Genomic DNA, 6,933 nt, shown 5'->3' with positions numbered 1-6,933 from the left:
CACAGGTGGAATCTTAAACAAAAATGGTCTTCTTGGCTGAGCAACTGCTGTAGGTATAACGTCCATCAAACTAAACTTGTGGACTTGGTCACCTGCATCCATAGGTGGAATCTTAAACAAGAATGGTTGCCTTGGCTGAGCATCTGCTGCAAGCATTACGTCTACTGAATTAAAATTGGCTCTGAGAAGCCTTGGCTGGTTTCATTTGCAGATAGCTCATAGACATAGGGATTGCCAGCCCAAATCTGACTATTTTCAGCTCACGTTTAAAGGTATCTTTGGTTTATCTTTTTATCTTTGACCAATATTGAAAAGATCCCAAACACAATCCGTAAATAAGCTGCAAGCATAAAGTGAATAAACACCTAAACTGATAAATAAAACAAATATGCTGCACTAGCATACTTTATTTATCTTCACTGTCCTAATGTTTGTAGTGTTTAACAGATAAAATCATACTGGTTGCTTTGAGTACTCTTGCAAATGACTATTATTGTTTGTGCTGTCATATTGAAAAAAGCTTAAGCCGGCAATAGATGGTTTGAATCTCGGCCAGTTCAGCAGGGACCAGCCAATATTTGAACGATCTATGGGCAGGCTGATTGTACCCAATTCGATTGTTGTGCGACTTGGATACAACCAACCAGTCGTGTTTTCCATGCAATTATTGCCAATGGCTGTAGCCCCAGGAAATAGTCACTGTGCTTTCCCGGTAGGGACAGTTTCCCTTTCTGCGCCCCCCTTCTGGGAGAACACAATATCTCTGAAGGAGGGATTCCCCCATCAATACTGACTGTGTTGATAGGGGAATCACTTCATCTATGGCCATCCTTAAGCGTAGTACACACTGCTTTTAAAGCGATCGTATGATAATCTGATTGTTCATACTCAGGTTTCAAGAGCCAATCATGACAGTTCATCCAAAATAATAGAAAGGAACAAACACAAATTTTTTTTTATACGATACCAGATTTTACGATTTTCATTTAATCAGTACAGTTTTCATCCGAAAATACAACACAAATACAATACTATACATTACATCACTTCGGAAGTTGTATTCTGTAGTATGAGAATTTTCATAAATTGAGCAACCTTTTTATTTTTGATATGGAGATTAACGTGCAAAATAAAAACAAAAAAACGGACACTCATTCCTCTAATATTCTCCTTGTGTGTATGAGGCTTTAGGTGTAAAATTTGTGTGGAAAAGGCCACCTCCTCTAATTCTGTATTTATTTGACAAGCTGTTTGTTTATGCAATGGACAGTTTACTTCTTTCAATCCCCTTTTTTGGATGTAGGGATGCTTCAAAAATGCCTTGTATTTCCTTTTCAATTCAATAAACACTATTGAAAAAGACAAACAAAAAAAAAATCTATCTGTCTCTGTTTTTCTTGAATGTTTTGTCAGCATGACACTTAACCTTCACTTTCCCCAAGAACTACCTCCTGGCAGAAGGTCAACTGAGGAGTCCAGTCACGGAGGTCACGGAGGTGGTGCCGCCCAAATGTTGCATGCACATGTAGGCCAATGTGAAGCAAGGCTCCGCAATTGGGGATACGTGTACTGATTTGTGTAGCCTAGCGCACCTTCTTAAACTTGGTCTTTAAGAAAAGCACAAGTCATTTTTTTTTAGTAGGTTAGACCAACCGTCTCCAAACTGTGGCCCTGGGACCAGCGGTGGCCCTTTGCTTGCCTTTATCTGGCCCTTGAGGCACTATTCTGTCCACTGACACCAACGATGGGGCATAATTCCTTCCACTGACAAAAAAAAATGGGGGCACTGTTCCTCTTACTGATACCAACTATTTCTCTCCTAACACCAGAAATCAGATATCATTTACTTCCTCTGGGCGCAGTCTGTCCCTCGTAAAGTCTGAAGCACAGTTAACTGTCCCTTTCTTTAGAAAGTCTGGAGACCCCTGGGTTAGACAAACAAGCATTTCTTATGTCTATCTGTGCATAGTTATGACCATCAGTGCCTTTAAATGTGTACTCTCTATATTGCTTTCGGCTAAACATACAGTATAAAGGCACATATCTCCTCACTAACAACAAGCTGGAAGCTATTTGATCATATGTGCATCATGCAGATCTTGGCCAGGACCAACTGTGACCCTCCCCCAGCACTCACGTACTATCGTTTTAAATGTAGTGCTGTAATTCCATAAATATCAGTTTAAACCTGTTAAAATAAAACCTTTAATGAAATAAAAATGCTGATGGCGATTGTTTACTACCTTGTGGAATTGCTAGTTGCCTTTCATACTAATCCTCATTTATTTTTGTGTTGCTGACTCAGAACAAACCTACACATCAGGAGTGTTGGCTTTTCTTGTTGCATACCTGTTCTGGGTTAATAGCTCTAAAACTATTAAAACCAGGGACAGCCAAAGAACTATATATATATATATATATATATATATATATGAGAGAGAGAGGGAGAAACAGGAATCTGTTAACAAGAGAGTTTTATGAATAGGAATAAACAGCTGTCCATATACCGTATTTGCCGGCGTATAAGACGACTTTTTAACCCATGAAAATCTTCTGAAAAGTCGGGGGTCGTCTTATACGCCGGGAAACGGCGAGCCGGTGTCAGGGCAGCCCTTTTTCGAGGGGCAGCGCGGTGGCGGAAGGGACACTAAGTACAGGGGCGGGCAGGGGGCTGCTGTACCTTACCTGGCTCCGGTCCCACGACGATCTGGTCCAGGAAGCGCGGCTGCTCCTTCTTTCAGTTCGGCCGCACGATGGTTGCGCGGCCGTTCGGCTCCGCCTCCTCACCGGTGATTGGGCGCCAGCACTGGAAAGGCACACAGGCGACCAATCACCGGCGAGGAGGCGGAGCCAAGCGGCCCCGCGAAAATCGAGTGAGGGAGCGGCCAGTAAGTGTGCAGCAGCACCATGCTGTGACACTCTTGGCACTGTACCTCTCCCCCACTGACACTAACGATGGGGCACTGTTCCTCCCCCACTGACACCAACGATGAGGCACTGTTCCTCCCCCACTGACACCAACGATGAGGCACTGTTCCTCCCCCACTGACACCAACGATGGGGCACTATTCCTCCCCCACTGACACCAACGATGAGGCACTGTTCCTCCCCCACTGACACCAACGATGGGGCACTATTCCTCCTCCCCAATGACACCAATGATGAGGCACTATTCCTCCCCCCCTCACACCAACAATGAGGCACTATTCGTCCCCCCAATGACACCAACGATGAGGCACTATTCCTCCTCCCCACTGACACCAACGATGAGGCACTGTTCCTCCCCCACTGACCCCAACAATGGGGCACTATTCCTCCCCCACTGACACCAACGATGAGGCACTATTCCTCCCCCACTGAAACCAACGATGGGGCACTATTCCTCCTCCCCAATGACACCAATGATGGGGCACTCTTCCTCCCCCACTCACACCAACGATGAGGCACTATTCCTCCCCCCACTGACACCAACGATGAGGCACTATTCCTCCTCCACACTGACACCAATGATGAGGCACTGTTCCTCCCCCACTGACACCAATGATGGGGCACTATTCCTCCCACTGACTAATGATGGGGCACTATTCCTCCCACTGACACTAATGATGGGACACTATTCGTCACACACTGACACTAATGATGGGGCACCATCATTGGTGTCAGTGGGAGGAATAGAGTCCCATCATTGGTATCAGTGGGAGGAATAGTGCCCCATCATTGGTGTCAGTGGATGAAATAGTGCCCCATCATTGGTGTCAGTGGGAGGAGTAGTGCCTCATCATTGGTATCAGTGGGAGGAATAGTGCCCCATCATTGGTGTCAGAGCGAGGAATCGTGCCCCATCATTGGTGTCAGTGGGAGGAATAGCACCCCATCATTGGAATACCATACTGAAATAGCATACCATATTGAAATCAAATCTGATGTTTTTTCATTTTTATTTGGTGTGTGTTGGAAGAGGGGTAGTCTTATACGGCGAGTATAGCTCAAACCCTATATTTTAACAGGAAAAGTAGGGGGGCGTCTTATACGCCCAGTTGTCTTATACGCCGGCAGATACGGTAGTGTCCTTAAATCATAAAGTGCAAAGTACTTCTATTTCACTCCAGTGAATCTCAGCTCTTCAGTGAATACAGATCACCTTTGTGCCACCACCTTCACCACAGAAATTACACCGAAAAACCATGACCCTCTTATATAATGTGGGTCATGCAGCGCTTGTTCTCCTTTAAGGGAAGGGGGTCTTGTAGGTATTTTGCGTGATATACATTGAGTTGCTTTGAATACATTGGTTTATATACAGATTCAGGAATTGATAGTGTGTTGTGAGCAACAGCTTGGTGAGGATCGCTATATACACTTTTTGCTAGTTGCCTTTCATACAAATCCTCATTTATTTTTGTATTGCTGACTCAGAACACCCTTTAAAAGGAGGGCATCTTTGGCATGGGTTTATTGTTTAGAAATGTATATTTAAAGCAGGTCAGCATTAGCAGCTTCTGTATTTTACTCCTAACAAGTAAACTTTGAAGGATAAGTTCATCTTTAAAAAAACTAAAAAAAAATAATAGAACATATTATGCAGGTAAAAAAAGGTGTATTATTTTTTTTAGACCAGCCTGCAGAGCATTTCACCCACGATCACCAGATTGTGGGTGCAATTTCAGGTTCATGCGCAGTCTTCTCTAGCATTGTGTCTGCATCCCCACATGGGCTTTCTGTTACAAAGCTAGAAGAAGAACAACAAATGAACTATGAGCATGCTGAGTAGCGTGGTCGCAGCCCATTCAAACTACAATTTCAGGGCCCAATTTCAGGTTCATGCGTAGTCTTCTCTAGCCTTGTGTCTGCATCCCCGCATGGGCTTTCTGTTACAAAGCTAGAAGAACAAATTAACTATGAACATGCTGAGTAGCATGGTCGCAGCCCATTCAAACTACAAACACGTCTATGATGGCGGATGGAGCTTGTTGTTTTTTTCATTAACAAACTTTGTGAATGAATGATGCAGTTGTGTGGGCAGAGCACCATACAGCGCACTGTTTTCAAAAAGTGAAATTCCCCCATCTGTTGTCACAGAGCAGGGAGTGCTGGTGGTGGGAAGCAGGCACTTAGGAGCATGGTACATGTTACACCCATACATGTTAAATATGGGTGTAACATACTCTTAAAGGTGAACTTATCCTTTAAGAGATTACATCTGGGAATTTAACTTTCCATATGTAGGTTTTAAAACCCTGAGACTTCCTGTGGGAATTCAGGACAACTGGAAACAATGTCTTGGAGTGTGCAGTTAACAGGAAACTATATTTTATATATATATATACAGTTGCAAGAAAAAGTATGTGAACCCCTTGGGATTACGTGGAGTTTTGCATGAATTGGGCATAAAATGTGCTCTGAACGTCATCTAAGTCACAACAATAGAAGAACACAGTCTGCTGAACATAATACTACACAAACATTAGATGTTGCCATGGTTTAATTGCACATAACATGTAAACATTCACAGTGCAGGGAGGAAAAAGTATGTGAGGCCCTAGCTTAATGACTTCTCCCAGAGCTAATTGGAGCCAGGAGTGAGCCAACCTTGACTCCAATCAGTGTGATGATATTGGATGTGTTGCTGACAGCTGTCCTGTCCTTAAAAAAACACACCTGTTTTGGGTTTACTGGTTTCAAGAAGCACTGTCTGATGTGAACCATGCCTCGCAGAAAAGAGCTCTCAGAAGACCTACGATCAAGAATTGTTGACTTGCATGAAGCTGGAAAGGGTTACAAAAGTATCTCCAAAAGCCTTGATGTTCATGTGTCCACGGTAAGACAGACTGTCTACAAATGGAGAAAGTTTAGCACTGTTGCTACTCTCCCTAGGCATGGTCGTCCTGTAAAAATGACTGCAAGAGCACAGCGCAGAATGCTGCATGAGGTAAAGAAGAATCCCAGAGTGTCAGCTAAAGACCTACAGAAATCTCTGGCACATGCTAACATTTTTGTTGACACATCTACAATAAGGAAAACATTAAACAAGAATGGAGTACATGGGAGGACACCACGGAGGAAGCCATTGCTGTCCAAAAAGAAGATTGCAGCACGTTTGAAGTTTGCAAAAGAGCACCTGGATGTTCCACAGCACTACTGGCAAAATATACTGTGGACAGATGAAACCAAGATTGAGTTGTTTGGGAAGAACACACAACACTATGTGTGGAGAAAAAAAGGCACAGCACACCAACATCAAAACCTTATCCCCACTGTGAAACTAGGCGGAGGGAGCATCACGGTTTGGGGCTGCTTTGCTGCCTCAGGGCCTGGACGGATTGTTGTCATTGATGGGAAAATGAATTCCAGAGTTTATCAAGACATTTTGCAGGAAAACGTACGACCATCTGTCCGCCAACTGAAGCTCCGCAGAGGATGGGTGATGCAACAGGACAATGACCCAAAGCATACAAGCAATTCAACAAAACAATGGCTGCAACAGCACAGAATACGCCTTCTGGAGTGGCCCAGTCAGAGTCCTGACCTCAACCCGATTGAAATGCTGTGGCATGACCTTAAGAGAGCGATTCACACCAGACATCCCAAGAATATTGCTACACTGAAACAGTTTTGTGAAGAGGAGTGGTCCAAAATGACTCCAGATCGTTGTGCAGGTCTGATCTGCAACTACAGGAAACGTTTGGTTGAGGTTATTGCTGCCAAAGGAGGGTCAACCAGTTATTAAGTCCAAAGGTTCACATACTTTTTCCTCCCTGCACTGTGAATGTTTACATGTTATGTGCAATTAAACCATGGCAACATCTAATGTTTGTGTAGTATTATGTTCAGCAGACTGTGTTCTTCTATTGTTGTGACTTAGATGACGTTCAGAGCACATTTTATGCCCAATTCATGCAAAACTCCACGTAATCCCAAGGGGTTCACATACTT

The 6,933-nt window shown here is 43.8% G+C and overlaps 1 protein-coding gene across 1 annotated transcript in view; it reads left to right on the top strand.

The window, feature by feature from the left end:
* CHLSN (cholesin) overlaps positions 1-6,933 on the top strand; it is a 523,051-nt gene that overhangs the window by 104,001 nt on the left and 412,117 nt on the right. The window lies entirely within an intron of this gene.

This window comes from Staurois parvus, unplaced genomic scaffold (genome assembly GCF_062004578.1).
Source record: "Staurois parvus isolate SC_StPar_1 unplaced genomic scaffold, SC_StPar_1.0 ptg000018l, whole genome shotgun sequence".
Lineage (NCBI taxonomy): Eukaryota > Metazoa > Chordata > Amphibia > Anura > Ranidae > Staurois > Staurois parvus.
This window is presented reverse-complemented; position numbering and strand designations above follow the sequence as displayed.